At 36.5% G+C, this 21365-nt stretch overlaps 1 long non-coding RNA gene across 4 annotated transcripts in view; it reads right to left on the bottom strand.

The window, feature by feature from the left end:
* Positions 1 to 2706: 2706 nt before the first annotated feature.
* The window catches only part of LOC144237310 (uncharacterized), a 22461-nt gene continuing 3802 nt past the window's right edge, over positions 2707 to 21365 (bottom strand). For 3 of the 4 annotated variants that reach the window (XR_013336819.1, XR_013336820.1, XR_013336817.1), the window contains exons 2-5: positions 15865 to 15975; positions 13656 to 13768; positions 11242 to 11374; positions 2707 to 3217 (exon numbers count right to left, since the gene is read on the bottom strand). This is a non-coding gene — a long non-coding RNA (uncharacterized LOC144237310). Of the gene's footprint in view, positions 3218 to 11241; positions 11375 to 13655; positions 13769 to 15864; positions 15976 to 18698; positions 18762 to 21365 lie in introns of all 4 variants that reach the window. The other variant, XR_013336818.1, reaches the window with a different exon arrangement.

Below are 21365 nucleotides of genomic sequence, written 5' to 3'. Positions count from 1 at the left end.
TGCTAAGTAAAATAAGTCAGTCAGAGAAAGACAGATACCATATGTTTTCACTCATATGTGGATCTTGAGAAACTTAATTGAAGACCATGGGGGATGGGAAGGGGAAAAAACAAGTTACAGAGAGGGAGGGAGGCAAACCATAAGAGACTCTTAAATACTGAGAACTGAGGGTTGATAGGGGGTGGGGGAGAGGGAAAGTGGGTGATGGGCATTGAGGAGGGCACTTGTTGGCAGGAGCACTGGGTGTTGTATGGAAATCAATTTGACAATAAATTATATTTTTAAAAAACTATCAAACTGAAAAGTGAAAATACAAAAACAAAAACGAAAACAAAGAAAAAATGGATAACCGTAACGATACTGACCTCTCTATATCCTTAACATTGAACTTGTCCCTTTCAATTAAAACCTCCAGATGCGTGATTGAAAAATTGAAACAGTACAAAAGGTACACAGTGAAAATCAGGCTCATGTCCCAGAAGCTCCCGTCTCCCTCCCAAGTATTATAGTTTCTTGAGTGTCACTCCCCAAAAAATGTATATATAAATATAAGCATAAATGCACTTAAATATCCTATTAAAAAATGCAAGCATACATTACACAGTGTCTTGTACTTTACTCTTTTTTTCAAGCAACAATATATCTAGCCGCCCATTTCATATTTTTTAATTTTCTGTGCGGTGTTCCATTTCTACATAATCATTAAATGGGTTTCATATGTCACTGATCACCCATAAAGAAAAATTTTTTTAAATAACGAGAGTTAACACTTGCAAAGCACTTACTGTGTATCAAGCATCTTCTACAAAATATGGATTATTATCTCCATTTTACTGATAAGCAACTGGAGTCCAGGTTTCACAGTGAGAAGAGTCAGGGTCAGAAAAGATTTTTTTTTAATGTTTATTTATTTTGAGAGAGACAGAGAAAGCAAGAGCAGGAGAGGGTCAGAGAGAGAGAGCATGAGAGAGAATTCCAACAGGCTCTGTGCTATCAGCACATAGCCCCACACAGGGTATGAACTCACCAACCATGAGATCATGACCTGAGCTGAAATCAAGAGTCAGAAACTCAGTGTACTGAGCCACCCAGGCACCCCTTAATTTTCAGTTTATACTTGAGAATGTATTTAATTCAGTCATTATTATGCTTCTGTGTAGAAAAAGATACCACAAAATGGGTCTTTCTATTTTCCAACTGCTACTCTTTCTGGCATGATTTAGTTTTGCAGAATTCTTTTCCACTTCCACATGTCCTGTCTTGCCTGATCTGCCATCAGCAAGACACTGGTACTGCCCTGCAGCGTTCTCAACTGTTGAAGCTGAGCCTAGCAATACTTCCATTTCCTGGGACATCTCCTTATATGAAATTTTGATTTCCTTTTCTCCAGCTCCAGAAACTCTTCCATCTCTTTCCTTTCAACATAAGGTTAAAACACACAGCTCTTTTTATAGGGTGGTAGGTACTGGATATAGTTATCTCCTAAGTCAAAGCAAATTTGGGTAGCCAGCGTCTCTAGGTCATGTGCTTGTTTTCATTGTGTTCTCCAGCTGCCTTGAGGAAAGAGCTGCAGAGCTGATTCTAGTTGGGGACCTGACTGTGGCTCTAAGGCCAATGTGGCCTCAGGCAAAATAAAAGCCACTACTTCTATTTCCCTTCCCAGAGGAGACATCACTAATGGAGCCCTGTGCTCCAGGCTGCTGAAACCTATTCAGGATTCACAAGTGGCAGGCACCCTGAGTGACTACCAGCAAAGTTACACTACCCTTGGTTTATGCTAAACCACAGATGAGGCAAATTACATTCTTCCACACTGACATTACACTTTCATTACAAGTAAAGTGGTTCAAATATTTTGTTATTACCTCTCCTGTTTGTTTTTTTAACTTGATTTTTGATAAATATATTGTTATTACTGTATTTTATTTGGGCCTCAATCACACACAATTTGTCTTTTTTAACTATCTGATGTTTTTAAGTGTAATCTTAACCAGCATAACAGTTTAGTTACTGACTTCTCATAATTAATCTAATTAAACCTATTTAAGTTGTCTGTGATCAGGGCTTTACTAAATTGACCGGCTTAATTTATCTGTGATCTCAATGGTAGAATTCTGTCCAAAGATGCACGTTTGCAGGAATATCAAATGGTAGCTGCACTTGCTATGAAATAATATTGTGCATTTTTGTATCTTAGAAGGATGTAAGAGTTTTTGTTTATTGTAAGTACATAACTAACCATCCAATATACCCTAGATTCTGGACACCAGAGGATAATGTCTGAGCCTAAAAAGATGAATGGAAATTATCTTTCCATTTTATATTTAAATATAGTTTATATTTCATTGTAACTGAAATGGAAACCTGTCTACATAATGGGAGAATATTTATCAAGTTTTAGCAAAAGGACCATAGTCTAGAAGATCCTGGTTCATATAAGGTCCTAATTTATCTCATAATGGTATTGCTTCTGGAAGGTACTTGCCCAAAATATCAGGTCAGAGTCTGACCCTGGGCAACAATGGAAAGAGAGGGGCTTTTGAATTAATCAGTGTCTTACTAGCTAAGACAAGTTATATTAATCCTTAAGTGCTTCAGTTTCTTCATCTGTAAGATGGAACTAATAATATCCCCTAACTTGCAAGAATGAAGTCAAAAAGATTAGAAATAGATTTTAAAAATTTAAGACAAAATTTTATTGGTTATTTACAAAGTTGTTTCTGATGTCTTTGTTAGAACTGAAACTGCAAAGACAGCATTACACAGGCCTGCATCATACAAGTGGCCCCAACATTAAACCAGCTTCCTCCTTCCAAGTAGACATGTCTTCCCAGATGCTAACCCTTGGAACGTATACACAAAATATTTATTTCCATTCTATCACCTAGGTGTCCACCAAGGCTTCCCTGTCACTCCAGACCCTGCATTTGCAAATGCTGCCTCTGTACTTTATTCTCTTTGCAGCTTTTTCACTACTGAAATCATACTCTAAGTATGTAAGTTAAATTACTCATTATTTGACCCTAACATTAAAAATACAAATTCCGAGGCACCTGGGTAGCTCAGTTGGTTAAGCATCCTACTTCAGCTCAGGTCTTGATCTTGTGGTTTGTGAGTTCAGGCTTGGACTCAGGGCTGATAGCTCAGAGCCTGCTGCTTCGGATTCTGTGTCTCCCTTTCTCTGCCCCTCCCCTGCTTACAGTCTGTCTCCATCTCTCTGAAAAATAAACATTAAAAAATAATAAATCCATGTAGGAAGGCAATTTGTCTCTTTTTCTTACCACTAGACCCTCAGTGCCTAGAACAGTGGCCAGCACATACAGTGAATTCAATAAATAAGTGTAAAGTGAATAAATTATTTGTTTAAAAATTGTACTCACTCTGTGCAGCTGAACATAAAACCCAGTTCTGATTCAAGAACTACTAAATAATTCACTTACAAAAAATATTATTGGGCAATGTTGATTTCACCAAAGATTTTGGATGAGAAATGGAGAAAGGATTAATATTGGCACTCTTCATTAAAACTGTTCAACCTCACTCATAACAAAAACAAACAAACAAACATAAATAAATAAAACTACACCAAGAAGCCTGAGTTGTTAGAGGCTATGGAGAGTGAAGAGAACTTCTGCAGGAAATGGAGGGAGATAAGAGGGAGCTAACTGGCACAAGGCCCAAGAAGACTGAGGAAAGTATTAATGTGGGAGAGTGGCAGTGATGGGAGATGTGTTACATAAAGGAGGTATCATTAAATACTTAAGGATAATGTGAAATATGTTTCTGTCAGAGAAGGGAATTAATAATATGGAAAGGGAAATGACTAAAATGAATCATGTGGTATTAGACAAGAATTGAAGTTATAGTACCAACTCATAGTTTTATAAAGTTTATTTATTTATTTATTTTGAGAGAGAGAAAGAGTGCACGAGTTGGGGAGGGGCAGAGAGAGAGGTAGAGAGAGAATCCCAAGCAGGCTCCACACTGCCAGCACAGAGAATGACACACAGCCTGATTCCACAAACCATGAAATCATGACCTAAGCCAAAATCAAGAGTTAGATGACCAAGCAATTGAGCCTCCAGGAGTCCCTCAACTCATAGTTTTTAATACAGAGAAAGACAGGAAGTAAGGAAGGGAGGGTAGAAGGGCAGGAGGAAGGTTTTGTTTATTAAGAAGGCCTAGGAACAGAGACACCTCAAAAGCAAGAAACACACCTAGCACCCATATCTTGGCTTCTAAATACTATTCTCCATTAAAAATCTCCTTGAAAAAAATGGATGACTCCAGGTCTGAGACAAGAAAAGTACAAGATTAGCCTGGAACATCTCTTTGGATGAGAAAGCAAGGAAGTGCTCACAGATGATAGTGTCAAAAGAACAGAAGAGCCAGCTTGAAGGAGTTCCACTGACCAAATCTAGGACAATCTTGACAGCCACAATTTAATGAAATGACCAGATCAAACATCATCAGTAATGCACTAAATCAAAATTGTGAGTCACCTGATAGGTTGCAACAAGAGGAACACAGAATCATTTCTGCTATCTTCCTGCCATAATCTCAACTGAGTCAAAAACAATGTCAGGCAAACCCAAATTAAGAGACATTTTTACAAAATATCTGGCCTATAATATTTAAAAGAATCAAAATCATAGAAGTGAAAGAAAGAACCTTTTCAAATTGGAAGACGCTAAAGAGGCCCAGCCGCTAATAGGCACAACACATGATTCTGGACTGTATACTTTTGCTATAAAGGACATCGTAGGGATCATGCGCAAAACATGAATGGAATCTGAGAATTAGACAGTACTAACGTATCAAAACTAACCTTCTGATATCGATGGTTTTATTTAGGTTATATAGCAGAATGTCTTTGCTTTTAAGATATATACCCTACAGTATTCAGGAGGATACGATTATGATGTTGTTAACTTACTCTTAAGTAGTTTGGGGTGTAGCGAGGACATTCTCTCTACTTGCAATTTTTCCCTAAGTTTGAGATAGTGTGCAAATTTTCTTTTTTAGTTTTGAAAAATTTTCTAAAATTTTCATTTTAGTTTCAAAATGAACTAAAAAAAATGCTAATCTTTGTTGGGAGTATGGTACAACTGGTACAACTACTTAGGAGGGGAATGTAGTAATGTTTATCAAAATAACAATTACATGTATCTTGTCCAACAATATCACTACTGGTAATTTATTCTATACACTAATGCAAAATAAGGTCTACATATGTTTACATGTTGCAATATTGTCATTAATGCAAACAATCACAAACAACCCAATGTCCATGAATAGGTTAAATTAATTATTGTTTGTACCTTATTTTTTTTCTCTGTACTACATATTTTGGATATCTTTCCTGTCAGTGTATAGGGAGCTTTGTAATTCTTTTACATTGTTCCATCATACTCCATTTTATCTATGTAGCATAATTAATTTAACCTATTTGTGGACATTGGGTCTCATAGAATAAACTCTCAGTAGTGGTATTTTTGGATAAGATATATGTAGCAATAGTTTTTTTCTTTTTCTCTTTTTTTTCTGTTCTTTTTTTCTTTCCTTTTTTTTAAGTTTTTATTTTAACTCTGCTTGGTTAACATACAGTGTTATATTGCTTTCAGGTGTACAATATAGTAATTCGACATTTCAGTACATCACTATGTGTTTATCATGACAAGTGCATTGATTGGACTCTCTCTCCCTTATTTTTTTCCCTTTGCTTGTTTGTTTTGTTTCTCAAACTCGACATATGAGTAAGAATATGGCATTTTATCTTTCTATCTTTCTCTGACTGGCTGATTTCCCTTAGCATTATATCTCTGGCTCTATCCATGTCTTCATCCATTCGTCAGTCGATGGATACTTGGGCTGATTCCATATCTTGACTATTGTAAATAATACTGCTATAAACACAGGAATGCATGTATCCAAGAGGAACCTCCACACTGCTTTCCACAGTGGCTGCACCAATTTGCATTCCCACCAACACCTGTTGTTTCTTATGTTGTTGATTTTAGCCAATCTGACAGGTGTGAAGTAGTAGATCAACGTAGCTCTGATTTGCATTTCCCTAACGATAAATGATGATGAACATTTTTCATGTGTCTGTTGGCCATCTGTATATCTTTTTTGGATATACATTTATAACTTTTTTAATATTCTTTTTTCATTTTATTTTAGAGGGAGAGTGCAGCAAGCCAGGAAGAAGGAAAGAGAGAGAGAATCTTAAGCAGGCTCCACATTCAGTGTAGACCCCAAAGTAGGGCTCCATCGCACAACCCTGGGATCATGATCTGAGCTGAAATCAAGAGCTGGACGCTCAACTGACTGAGCAATTGTAATTTTGATAAACATACTATATTTCCCTTCTAAGGAGTTGTATCGATTTATACTCAAATTGATGAAATAAATTTCAAAACAGAAATGAAAAGTGCCTATATTCTCAAAGCTTTACCAACTCTGTGTATTATCAAACTACCCTCAAGTAGCTTATTAAAGTATTTTTTCTAAATACATAACATTATTTGCCCAAGAGAAACTTTAATGAATGGGATTTCCTCCACCTCACGAGGTACTAATTTACTCACCAGTGGTGCCCCTCTATCCACACATACCATTTCTACTCTGTGACCTTCTTCTGCTCTTTGATTTTGGTGGGTCCTGATAAGCATGGGCCTCCACTCCTCTTATTTAACATTAATCTAAGCAGCATCTATCTCTAAATAGGCAAAAGGCTCTGCCCAAATTTGAAGAAACATTTAAAACTTGTCAAAACTGAAGATTTTTGGCTTAGACCCAAGATGAGAAGGATAAACAAACCCTGCCCAAATGGAATCTAGTTCTGATATATTTTCCTGCCTTTCTAATTAAAGCCAAATGATTGAATATTTCTTAAATTACCTCTCAAATTCACTGCATTGTTTTTCCTTTTAAAAGGAGACAAACTTATATTTACATTGTTAATAGATTTATTTTAACACATGCTTATTTTTCAGTTTGTCATGCAGTGTTCTGAATCTCCAATATGGCCAGCCCGATGTGCTCTATTCTTCGGTGGACTGACATAAATTTGCTGCCTGGACCACATATGTACCACAGAATTATGGGAGCCACAAGTGTCAGAATGCTCACTCCCACAACTTTTTGTCATGATTTTGCTCCTTGACAATGATAGAAGGGAGCCAGGGAAAGGGATCCAGGATATTAGTGAACAGTTAACAACAAGAGTACAAAAAGTAAAATCTTCTGACTGGACTATATTTCAAAATATTACTCCCAATAACCAACATTTCAGTAGTGCATTTCAGAATCCACTGTAAGTGTTATCCCATTTGATTTCTATAATTTCAGTGAATAATATTGATTCCCATTCTTTAAGTCAGGAAATGAAAAACTAATAACTGAATTTCCCCAGATCACACAACTAGGAAAAAATAAGCCTATAAAGTACCTGAGTTTGGCTAATCTTCAATGATCTCAGAGTAAATCTCTGTGATTATTAACTTTAATAAGTCTATCAGTAATGGATATTTCTAAATTCAAATGACTTTAAAATTTTATGAGGCTATCTAATGCCTTGAGAACAGTGTCCATGGAGGCTGGGAATTCCAGAAAATAGGAGCTAAAAAGGTTAATTTATTCTAACAGAAGGATGATTAATATGAGGTACGATTACCTATGTCTAATTAACCTAGTCCATTATTGAGTTCTTAACAAGAAGGATATGGATACAGAAATGTCACTCAGAAAGAATTCAGCTAAGAAAGTTTGAAGACAGTACTGCTCTGGGAATGATAATCATTATATTTGTTAGCCACTGGGAATGCTTGAAACCATCTTCATATTTAAGCCAGAACCTAAAATACTTCTTTATTCAAACCTCTCTGATAAGAGGACTGTGAAGCATAAGATTAATAAGTAATCTTTCAAAGGTCTTAAAGGAAAATATGTTTATTGTTTTTAAATAAATACCAACCAGTCTTGCTTATTGTATTCAAAGACCTACTAATAAAAAGTTAAACATTGCGGGGCGCCTGGGTGGCTTAGTCGGTTAAGCATCCGACTTTCGCTTAGGTCATGATCTCACGGTTCGTGGGTTCAAGCCCCGCGTCGGGCTCTGTGCTGACTGCCAGCTCAGAGCCTGGAGCCTGTTTCAGTCTGTGACTCCCTCTCTCTCTGACCCTCCCCTGCTCACACTCTCTCTCTCCTAGAAATAAATAAAACATTAAAAAAAAAAAAAAAGTTAAACATTGCTAGTGAGTGGCATATATTCTTGACTGACCAATGATTTAATAATAGGCCTAACTCCTCTCTCTCACTCTGACACCCATCTTATACCTGCTATATTCCAAGAGAAAGTCAGATAAAACACCAATAATATTTCCACTAATAACACTTCTGAGGACCTTGGAAAATCAATGTTCCTTTAAGCATACCTAACTTAAAATCTTAGGTACTGAAAAAATTTGGCTTGCCATATCCTGTGGGTTAGTTTGTGTTTTGTTTTGTTTCATTGTATAATGCAATGTCAAGTAAGAATGAAGGATATCATTTACTTTAGTTTTATGCTATGTTAATGGAATTTTTCTTATCTTGGAATTGGTTATTCTGATTGAAAAATTATGACAAAATAGTATAAGGATTCCATAATTTTAAAGGCCACGCCAACCACTGAGGCCAAAAGCCTCTTAGGACTTATTTAGACACAAAGGAGCTGCCTCTCCTATTGCCAACCAGCATATCGGCCCTAAGTGGGCAGAAAAATAGTTCCCCTCAACCCACCAGAAGTCAAGTGAAGACGAAGTTTCAGTGAAATACAGAAAGTGAACACTGGCAAAGCAGAAAGCCTGACAGCCTACTACTTAGCTAAATATTTACAGAGTCAAGGAACTAGAGACCAACCTGAAGCCTGCCTTCAAAGTGCAGTGAGCCCTATGAGGGATTCTGGGGGAGAACTTGACCTGTGTCTGGAATGTGGAAGCATATCTGAACACCAAGAACTGTGCCTCCTTCTTTTCTGGAGATTTTCAAGGAGGGCTTGCTGACTAAGCCCAGAAGAGTAGGACAAAAAGAGAGCACATTATAGGGAACTTAGGAAAAAGATGGAGAAAGTCTCTGGCTTATTCCAGTTTCCTTGTCTATCAGAGGACGCAGATGAGGCCTTCCTGGTTCCACGCAATACAAAAGAATATAGAGGAGAGAGGAGAAAGCCCAAGTCCAAGTCCTAGAACAACACCTGACAGTGTGCTTTTTAAGGGGAGTAGGATGTGGACAAAAGGCAGGACTAAAGGAAGACATGGGTGCACTCCCCAGAGACACAGTGCACCAAGCTGAAGCTAAGCAGCACTAAAATTTGCACAAAGCTGTGAGGAGATTGTCACATCCTCAGTGACCACCAGCAGCAACAGAATCATGCACATTCTCCGGGGGAGGGGTATGTCCTCATCAATAAGCAATCCCCGCCATCTCTTATATTCCTCCTACGGAACAAAGGAGTGAAATGCTACAGAGGGAATTGAGAGGATCATATTTGAGACTGGATTTTTACACTGGAGTGAAATTAGTTTGGATTTGCTTTGTTTTTTTTAATAACTGCAAATGATGAGATAGATGTAAAATATGCTCAATAAATTGTCATGGGAGATTTCGACAAAGTACTACTGGGAATTGTAATTGGAGAAAAATAAAAACATTATTGTGTTAATATCCACCAAGTAGAGCCTACTCAATAAAACTGTTTATACTAACATGCTGACTATCTAATCAGGCTAGGAGGGGTTTTGGGGGGGAGGAAAGGGGTCACACATCATCTCAACATAGTGGACAATAAAAAGAACAACAATAACAAAAAACAAGTCAATTCTTACATGCAGGAATTAGGAAAAGAGATTTTAAAAGAATAAAAAAATCATTAAGATTTGATCTTATTATATAAGTTGAAGACCCACACTTACTTGTCTATGTCTTTGTTAAAAGGAAATATTTTTAGTAAAACAAACCTTGGATTTGTATAAGGCCTTTGAAAGTTTTCAATGTACTGGATTTGGGTTTTGTTTTGTTTTGTTTTTCTTCTTATAACATACAGTATAGTCTTGACTTCAGGAGCAGAAGCCAAGTGATTCATCACTTACATATGACACCCAGTGCTCATCCCAACAAGTACCCTCCTTAATGTCCATCACCCATTTAACCCATCCTCCCACCAACCTCCCTTCCAGCCACCCTCAGTTTGTTCTCTGTATTTATGAGTCTCTAATGGTTTCTCTCTCTGTTTTGAATTTTACCTTATGAGAAAAGACCAAATGTCTCATTATTCACTTTCATATCCATGGTGTACATGATGAACCACAGAAAATATTCAAACCATGATTTTCAAATCAATCTATCACCTTCTATCCACTTCTCCCTTCTGCTGTCTTATCTTCAATTCATTGAAAATTTGGGGGGGATAGTTTTAATTTTTTTCACAAGATACATGTATTATTTTTGTAATTGAAAAATAAAGCAATGATTAGCATTCTATTCATCTTCCTTTATGTAATTATGCCTTATTCTATATAACAAATAACTATTCATTTCCACATTCAACATTTATTTCCTTCAAGTCAACCTCTTTCTAACCAGTATCTTCAACTTATTTGTGCCATGTTTTTCTATTTAAATGTTTGCCCTATAAAATCTGACTTCTCCACTCCTAGCACCGGGGGCTGCTAGAAAAAACACTACAACCGTTCAGGTTGGTGTCTCAACTCAATTTCAGTTTTGATTCTCAGATCTTCTGTAACACTCAGAAATTTGTGTTTTGTTTTGTTCTTGCTCATTGCACTTTTTCATTCTCTACAGTCATTTCAGTATCCTCTCTACTGTCCTCAAACCTCCAACTAAATCACTCCTTCTTAACAACGACTGTACAGAGAAAGTAAGAGCCGTAAGATAGAAAGTCACTCCTCTTTCAGCCACGGAGACTCGCAAACTAACCCGTATTGAAGCTATTCTCCCCTCCCATTCTCTTGAACTGGGAATTAGGTCTTTCCCATATCTAAAACTAATCCAGTCTCTTCTATATTTAAACTTGTCCTCAGATTGGCGTCTAATCAAAAACAAGTCTTTCCTGAATGAGTAACCTTTTAGCTATCACCCTATCTTTTTCATTCACGACTAAATTGAAATTGTTGCATACCTGCCCTGCTTGTGGAAGGGGTTGGGGGGAGTAGGAGCAGCATGTGAGTCAGAGCCCACCTGATACGTGGTAAAGATGTCCCCACACAGAGGTCAGTCTGGTGTAGAGAGGCCAAGCCTGAGGAAGATGAGGATTTGTTCATGTAGAGGGGCACAGTGTGGACGGCAGAGCCTGCACAGGGGAACAGTGCATCTACAGAGGAGAGGGGATAGCAGTAGAAAGCAGAGACTGATTCATACATGAGGATAATTGCATTTGTTATGATCAAATGATATAAAGCACGTAAAGGCTAAGCACACCATATTCATCATTTTATGTTTTAAGAATTATGTAAATAGTCAAAAGCATTTTTCCCTCTAGAGCTCCCTAAAATTGTTTTCTTTTCATAACCAATCTTTTCATTTTTTTTTAATTTTTTTAATGTTTTATTTATCTCTAGGAGAGAGAGAGAGACAGCGTGAGCAGGGGAGGGTCAGAGAGAGAGGGAGTCACAGACTGAAACAGGCTCCAGGCTCTGAGCTGGCAGTCAGCACAGAGCCCGACGCTGGGCTCGAACCCACGAACCGCGAGATCATGACCTAAGTGAAAGTCGGACGCTTAACCGACTAAGCCACCCAGGCACCCCTCTTTTCATTTTTTTATGTACCCTACTTTTCACACAGATAAAGACTGTTTCTTCTTAACACAAATCTAATAAGTCTCTTCATGACAGAGTTCTCATTTTATTTATTTGCTTCTTTAAAAAAATATCATGTTCTGGGCTGCCTGGGTGGCTCGGTCGGTTAAGCATCTGACTGTTGGTTTCAACTCAGGTCATGATTTCACAGTTTCTTGAGTTCAAGCCCTGTATCGGGTTCTGTGCTGGCAATGCAGAGCCAGCTGGGGATTCTCTCTCTCCCTCTTTCTCTCTGCCCCTCCCATACTCATGCTGTCTCTTTCTCTCAAAATAAATAAATAAACTTAAAAAAAATGGTATGTTCTAACAGAAAGTTATCTTTGGAGAAATGAGATAATACCAGAAACTATTAGCACTGCTAAGGCATGGAATATTTCTTTCTTCTGTGTCCTAGTAAGTAAGCACATATAGGTCCCCACAGGAAATTCAACACATACACTGTATGGTAAATATAGTATTATAAGAAAATATGATTTTAGGGGCGCCTGGGTGGCTCAGTTGGTTAAGCATCTGACTTCGGCTCAGGTCATGATCTCACAGTTCGTGGGTTCGAGCCCCCCATCAGGCTCTGTGCTGACAGCTGGCTCAGAGCCTGAAGCCTGTTTCAGANAAAAAAAAAAGAAAAGAAAATATGCTTTTAAAATATAAAACAAGAAGGCCAAATACATAAATTTGTGGAAAACAGTGTTTCTATCATTTAAATAATTGTTTCTTAATAACTAGACAATGTTTGGGAGAAAAACCTCTATTGTAAAAAAGAGTAATGATTCAACTAATTAATGGGCTCTACATTGACAGAATGAACATTATATACCATACATTTAAAGCTCTTTTGAGTCCCACTGAGTGTTATGTGGAAACTAATTTGACAATAAGCTATTTGTAAAAAAAAAAAAAAAAAAAAAAAAAAAAAAAAAAAAAAAAAAAAATTCAATTTANTGAGTCCCATAATTGTGAAGATACATATGTGGGTATTTTCTAGCTCTCTTACTATTGTGTTTCTCTTACAAATTTTAAACTAAAAGTTCTGGCTGCCAGAGGTGAAAATTTAGAATGAATTACATGACTATACATTTCTACTCACTGACCACACTCTCTAAATTTAACTATCATGTTTTACCATTGTTAATTGTTTAATTTTATCATTGATCTCTTTGTTTAGTAAAATACACAAGATAGTGGGATGCTTGGGTGGTTCAGTCAGTTAAGCGTCTGACTCTTGGTTTCAGCTCAGGTCATGATCTCACAGTCTGTGGGTTTGAGCTCTGTGCTGGACCTCCGCATCCGCTCCATGCAGACATAGAGCCTGCTTGGGATTCTTTGTCTCCCTCTCTCTCTGCCCCTCTTCCACTCATTCTCTCTCTCTCTCAAAAATAAATAACACTAAATTTTTAAAAATATGCAAGATAATACATTAAACACATCCCTAGAGTTTTTCTTTTAATTATTAAAGGAAAATTAATTCACCATTCAGAAGTTAAATTTATACACATAAATTTAATCCATAGCAATTTAAGAAACAAAACAATGGAGCAAAGGAGGAAAAAACAGAGGCAAACCAAGAAACAGACTCTTCACTATAGATAACACACTGATGGCTACCATGTGGGAGGTGGGGGCGAGGGATGGGTTAAACAGGTGATGGGGGGTGAGAAGGGCACTTGTGATGAGCACATAACTTGTATTATGTGGAAGTGCTGAATCACTGTAACATACACCTGGAACTCATATTACACTCTGTTAACTAACCAAATTTGAATAAAAACTTTAAAAAAAAATGTAATCCACAGCACTTACCATTGCTCATACTTTCTGCTATTTTGTAAGAATCCAGAACGCTATATCTCATTTCCATTCATAAATCCACAAACTTCTGTTTCTCCACAGCAAATATTGTAGTTTTTTTCAATCTATTTCATTGTTTTTAAAAATAAAAAAATATTTTAAAATATACTCAAAATAATTTTTACATAATATATATATTTAATGACCAGCTTTTCAAATACCTGTCAAATTTACCAAAGTTATAAATGAAAATTGTTTGTCTTCAGAAATGTTCTTAGTGATTTTAATTTCTAAGACAGGTATCACCTATACATAATCTCAATATATATATATAGCCAATAAAATACTACAAAATCAAGATCTTTGATGTCTATGACTTACTTGTAAATCTGTTCAGAATACTTTTATTAAATGTCAGCTGTGAAGCTATATGCTAAAAATATAGATAAGCAAGTTTCATTTAACTCCGAGATTCTTAGAGTCAGGTATTTTGCTCTCTGCTATGGCACACAATAGCATTTTTCCTAAGCAATCAAAAGCAGACTGGAAGATTCTTTGTTCATTAATTGTAAATAATGTATCCAATATAAGTAGAAAAATGCTGAAAGGTGATATATATTTTTTAATATAACTATTACTTTAAAACCATAAAACTTTAGTAAAGGCAGTGATCATTATTTATTTCAACTGGGATTGGACAATATATCATGATGGTGACCTTGAGGCAATCAGCACATGCTTATAAAATGATGGTTTGAACTTATATCTTATTTTTTCTAATTTTTTAAATTCTTTAAATATTTATTTCTTTTGAGACAGAGAGCCAGACAGAGTGCAAGTGGAAGAGGGGCAGGGAGAGAGGGAGACACAGAATCTGAAGCAGGTTTCAGGCTCTGAGCTGTCAGCACAGAGCCCAATGCAGGGCTTAAATGCATGAGCCATGAGATCATGACCTGAGCCACAGTCAGACACTCAGTTGACCGAGCCACCCAGATGCCCCTGAACTTGTGTCTTATTTTCAATTCATCAGTCTCATGCAGTTTCATGTGGGTATCTAGAAAAATTTCCTGTAAGAGTCAACAATCTTATAATGGAAAGTTGTTTAAAGATAACATTCTTTTATCAATTTACCACATATCAATAAATATTTATTAAGTGTATATTATGTGCCTGGCACTGCACTAAGTACTGCCCATATAGAAATGATTAACACTTGAGCCTTAGATAAGAGAACCCGTGAGGGGCGCCTGGGTGGCTCAGTTGGTTAAGTGTACAACTTTAGCTCAGGTCATGATCTCATAGTTCATGACTTCGGGCCCCGTATCAGGCTCTGTGCTGACACCATAGAGGCTGGAGCCTGCCTCAGATTCTGTGTCTCCCTCTCCCTGCCCCTCCTCCACTCGCACTGTCTCTTTCTCAAAATAAAGAAATAGTTTTAAAAATTTTAAAAAGAGTAACCCTGAGAGGCATGGAGTATTATGGAAGAGACAGTAAAATGAACCACACAAAACACTATTAAGGAATAAAGTTTTTAAAAGGTGCTGTGAACAAAGAAGAGAAACTTATATCTAGGGGAGGGTTACAGAAGCCTTCTTGGAGGCTTGATAAATAAGTCTACTGCCTGGCTTTCAGCATGACGTACGGAGAGAATTGGTTCAAATCCCAGTACCATCTGTTACTAGTTGTAGGAGTTTGGACAAGTTACTTCATCATTTCAAGCTGGTTTCTTTGTTTATAGAATGGATATAATAGCATTTACGTTACAGTGCTGTTAAGAGGACCACATAAGATAATGAGTAGAAAGCAAAGTGGCTGCTATAAAATATGCTAGTATTCTTGTTGTTTTAATGGTGACCTCTTTCTCGTTCACACACACCCCTCACTTAGCAAACAAGCTGGTGGTTTATGGACTTCTTCGCCAATTAATTTATGTCCTATATATTTCTAAAAGAAAAACTTGCTTCGTCCCACCAAGCCTGCCCCCCATTCCATTTCTGGTTATCAGCCAGGCTTTGTGACCCCATGAAAAGTCTCCCTGACTTTCTTTTCATTACCACACATGCCTGTGCCAGGCCCACTCTTTGAATGTAAGCCTGACCACTGAGAAATGTCTTGAATATCTACCATAACTCTCCTGTCATCCTTCTCTGTCCCCATATCCACCCGGAGACAGAACTCTTGCCCTTTACCCTCACACTACTTTCTGAGAAGTCTTTCTTACCAATGTTTTCATGATTTTTCGACAGTTCCCTTAATTGGCTTTGTCCTCTAACTATTGCTCTAACTACTGGCCACTGCTGTCTCCAACACTTCATTTCATTTGGAGTGATCACTGTAGAGACAGAAAAAAACAATGTGATTAAAGGGAATGACAATTTGTTTTTTCTCACCTTATCGCCTTTAGGATCATGACTCTACTTGACAATCATTCTCTCCCCCGCAACAACCTCCCATTGGCCACTTATCTATCAAGTGACTCTTTCATGAAAGGTTCTTCTCTCCTTCCTCTTCATTTGCAGAAAAACCTAAGTGGGGAGGTCAGGCTCAGTTCAGTTTCTTCTTATACATTTATCTTTCTGAGGGCTTCTACCAAGTTTCACAAAAACAGATCCAAATGATATCAAAAGACAGAAATAAAGAAAAAATTAGAGTTAAAGGGCTTCTCCCTATTCAAGGAGCCCATTGGCAGAAATAAAGTTTTCCTTATTTTTAAGACTGCAAAAAAATATGATTTGGACGTTAAAATTATTAGGTAAAATGCAGTCTACTCTAGCTTCCTAATTTTGTCTTTAACCCATGCCTTACAAAATTATTTTTGCTTTACTAAAGCATTACTGTCACTTTCTAAAGACCAAGATGACTATAATATTTCAACTTGTCAATTAATTCATTTTTTTTTATTTGAAAGGGAGAGTGTGCATGCGAACAGGGGAAAGATGCAGAGAGAGAGAGAGAGGGAGGGGGAGAGGGAGAGGGATGGAGGGGGGGGAGAGAGAGAGACAGAGAGAGAGAGAGAGAGAGAGATGGAGAGAGAGTTCCAAGCAGGCTCCATGCTAAGTGTGGAACTCCACTCAGGGCTCAATCCAACTACCCTGGGATAATGACCTGATCCACCCAGGTGCCCCAATTTGTAGATTATTCATAATTAAAATGTGGGGCTTGAACCCATAAACGGTGAGATCATGACCTGAGCCGAAGTCAGATGCTCAATTGACTGAGCCACGCAGGCTCCCCAAGTATTCATGATTTAATTTTGTTCCCCACTTCATATGCTTTGTACATCTTCACAACAGCTTGTGTACCTCATGTCCACAAAACTCTGCATATATGTTTCAAAGTCTAAAATATTAAAGCATTAAGGTCCTATCAGATTCTCCACAGCAAAATAATTTGAAATTCATATGCTCTACAAAAAACAATTATCAATTGACTATATCAATTATATATCAATATGGGGCAGATATTGTCAGTTGCCTCATGTTTCCACTGAAATGCATTGATTTAAGTAGCTTGTACATGAACCAAAGGAAAAATGTTCATTTTACAAAGACAAAAAGCAAAAAAAACAATTCCTGATTAAGCCACATGCGAATGAATATACTAAGTCACAGATTAAATGTCTGATTTCAAAGTTTAGCTATCACGTAACTTGTTTCCTAACTCTGAAACAAAAGATCATTTGAAACGCTTAGAATTCTGGGGCAGGAAGTCCCCAGCAAACTTTTAAACTTAAATTGCCTTTCCTCCTTACAGCATGCCTCAACAAACACTTCCTTCATCATAGCTACTTCTTCAATTGAGTAACAAGAAAAATTCCTCAACAATAGGAAAAATAGTAACATGAAAACTAAGCTGATTCAAATGAATGAGGAGAACTAATTCTCTTTTGAAGGTTTTAAGTATGATAACATAAGTGTAATAATGAACAACAATAAATAAAACTAACCTTACATAACAGACCCTTGGAAAATCTTCCATTAAATAGTACTGAAAATACAGTGATGGTAAATAATAAGTTTTAAGTTTTAAAATCATCAATAATAAGGATCTTCTTCACCAACAGAAAAAAATGTCAATGATTGGGAAGGCAATATTCTCTGAGATATCAAATACGAAATTCCAGTTAGCAAAATATGAATTTAAGGTAAAAAAAAAACAAAAAACTGGAAACTTGTTGCATTCACTTATACTTTGCACTAAAACTCAATAATCTTCAGAAAATGTTAGCTATTATAATTAGATATTTTTTTTACAGTCATTACATAAAGTTGTACCAGATCAAAAGTCATAAAATAGTTCAGAAAATAAACTTAGCATTTCTGATCCTTCCCATAGGCCCACTGCCATTGAAGCCTATATGAATAAACTTTACCAAGTCATCAAATTTAGAAGGATCTAAATGTTACAAATTCAGTCAAGAGATTTTCCCTTGGAGCCACTAATCAAATCTCTTTTCAGCCACTAATCAAATCTCTTTTCAAAGAATTCTAATTGATATGAATCATTGTCTTTGCTTCACCAGCAATGCTTTCCTTTATTAGTTGTACATCTAGATAGAAATGTAACAAAACGTTAACAGTGGTATCTCCGGGTGAATAGAATTATGGATGATTTGACTTTAAATTAAGAAATCAAGGCATGCCTGGGTGGCTCAGTTGGTTAAGCACTGGATTCTTCATTTTGGTTCAGGCCACAACCTCTTGGTTAATGAGATGTAGCCCTGTGTTGGGCTTTGCACTGACACTGCAGAGCCTGCTTGGGATTCTCTCTCTCTCCCTGTGCCCCTACCCAGTCCATGCTCTCTCTCTCTCTTTCCCTTTCTCTCTCTAAATAAAAAAATGAACTTTAAAAAGAAAAAAAACATATTTAAAAAAAAAGACATCAAAAATAAAACATCAACCGGTGTTCATGTAACACATATCATGAGGAGGGAGAACAGAAATAGAAATTTGGGACTGAATTTTGTGATGAAATTCACAATGCATTTAAATGTCTATTAAGTATGAAGAGCACAAATGCACCATCTAATTAAGTATCAAATATTTAAAAACTCACTTATTTTGCTAATAATATAGCAAATTTTGTCTTCAGTCTTCACACCAACATCATTGTTGTATTCTGAGGATGTTAAAGAGTTAAGTCAGAGTTACAAAACCCTGAAATACGAAATTAAGACGAAAAGAAAACAAAAACCAAACACCCCTAGTTCTACACTATTCAAGCCAATCAAGTGTTAGCTGAAATAAGGATTAAGCATGGATTTCAATTTTTTTTTTTTAAGAAGAGGTTCTAGCTACTTGGTATGGTTTTTCTTACAACCATACATGAAAACTTTCTGTTGAGATGGCTTGCTTTTTTTTTTTTAATAATAATATTGAGCACATTGATATATTATGTGAAAATCTCCAGACTTGGCAGTAATTTTTACATACCACATCAATACCAAATATCCTGGCAGTGATTATCATTTGTCAGTTTTAGACAGAGTTCTTGAGCTTGAGTTTAATCCTTTGTATAGTAAGGTGCAACAGCCATTGAATTTAAAATCCAAGGAACAAATACCATACAGAGAGATTTCTATTTAAGCTCTGAAGAAGCTATAAAAAGAGAAGGGGGAGCTAGTTATTCTGTCTACTTGGAATTTTACCCACCTGAGTCTAGTAGAGGGGTTAGAAGAAGGGAAAGGAGTTAACAGCAGTGGGATGTTGTTCTGGGAACAGAAAGCAGCACACAACTGCACATTGGCAACAGTGAGACAGGCTAACAAAAGGGGACAGAAGATGCACTTGACAGAAGTATAGAGAGTTAGCAGATGAGTAGGAGGAGAAGGCATATGAGACGTAGGCTGGAGTGCAGTAGGAAAGAGCTTTAGTGGTAAAGACGGATAGCTTAAACTTAATGCACAATACAATAAGGGCCCAGGTCCAGAAGACCAAGAAAACACCTACAGTACCACATTTCAAGTCATCTCAAAGGCACAGTTTTAGACAAGGAGTTTTCAAAAGGGGAGGTTACAAAAGCCATGAGAGAAAATATCTAGTCCAAAATTTAGTCCACGTGCTCCAAAGGGAACCTGACTGGCTCAGTAAGAAGAGCATGAGACTCTGGATCTCAGGTTGTGAGTTAGAACCCCATATGGGATGTAGAAATTACTTAAATAAATAAAATTTTAAAACAATGAAAACACAAACAGGAATTTAGAAGTGCCTGAGTTGTTTGTTTGTTGTTTGTTTGTTTCTGGTGTTTCCACAGTTTGAACAAAAGGAGGAGGTAAACAAAATGAAGCAAGTAAACTCAAGTTTAGACACTTAAATAGTTATGTGACCAAATCCAAATCGAAGAAAGGCGATAATTAGGATAAATGAGTAGAAACTTAAAGTGATAGGGGGTAAGAATTTCCTGGCAACTTGTCAATTAGTTTAAGAGGTATTTAGGAAGTGTTTACAAAGACACAGAAAGAAAATAAAGAGAAATAGCAAAATAAGTAATAAAGACAATAATTTATAATACCCTAAACAAAAACTGGTAAAACAAACTACAAGTAAATCTCTTAGGATTCTTTCTGGTTAAATGCAATTCTAGTTCATTTAAACAACTGATTCTTATTTTTTTAGATAGACGTTACATTAAAACAAGAAAAATTTTACTAAAAATTCTAAACAATTTAGCCATTGTTCACAAGCCCTAAAGTATTTAAAACAAATTTAGTAATGAAGGCCCCATTGTGTACCACACTTTTAAATCCACTTCTTACCCAATGTCATTTGAATGCTTCACAAGTATCATTTGACCCTAAAGCTGAGCTGACATTTTAGCAAATTCACCATTTTACCACTAGGTGGCGAAAAAAACCCAAGTAGTATCTGTTACCAAAGCTAGCAGGAAATTCCAAGTACCTGAACAACTAGAATTTCCACCAGGTGTCAACCAAGAGGAAAGAAAAAAAAAAAAAAAGGCTATTTTTTTCCCACTCAAATACACAAATTCATAGTTGTAAGCATAGCCATCTCAACTTTATTAGAGATAAATGGCCTGCCGGTTAACTCTCCAAATAATTTGCATATTTATATATAATGCTGAGCCCAAGATAACTGCCTTGTCAACTGAAATCCAATTAACTTGTTTCTTCCTCTAAAAGCAAGTAAACAGTAAAACCAATGAGTACAGTCAAAAATCTTCCAAAGCATATTTAATTATGGATATATAGTTGCAGATTCATATTTTTCCATCTACATTTCTAAGAAGCAGCTCTCTTGATTGCAAAAATCTAGAAAAGTGTATGCTGTTATGCCTTGAATTCCAGTGTGATTTTATGAAAACAATGTCATTTGTTACCAAAATATTCATAATAAAGATAAAGGTACTTGTCTTTAAGAGAATTATGATGTGGAACAGTCTAAGGCCGTTGGACTTGTAAAAATTAGTATTAGAACTTAACAAAATTAAGGTCTATTTATATACCAAATCATGCTTTTTAAAAACCATCTTTACAGGCTTCACTCATTTCTAACAAAGATTTCTGATTCTGTTGTGAACATGATGTCAGCTAAAACACTATGTCATGTTACCTCTTATCAAGTGGTACTTTTTAAGGCCAAACTCTATTTTTAATCCTCTGGACACAGGAGTTGTGATCATGTCATACCCTGCAAATCTAGCTGTAGGTGGTGTCTTTATTTAAAAAGCCTCTTTTCTTCCTTCTAGGAAGTGGTCAGGCCTTCT

Source organism: Crocuta crocuta, unplaced genomic scaffold, assembly GCF_008692635.1.
Source record: "Crocuta crocuta isolate KB4526 unplaced genomic scaffold, BGI_CrCroc_1.0 scaffold196, whole genome shotgun sequence".
Taxonomy (NCBI): Eukaryota; Metazoa; Chordata; class Mammalia; order Carnivora; family Hyaenidae; genus Crocuta; species Crocuta crocuta.
Note: the sequence above shows the minus strand (reverse complement) of the source record. Positions and strands in the feature narration are given on the sequence as shown.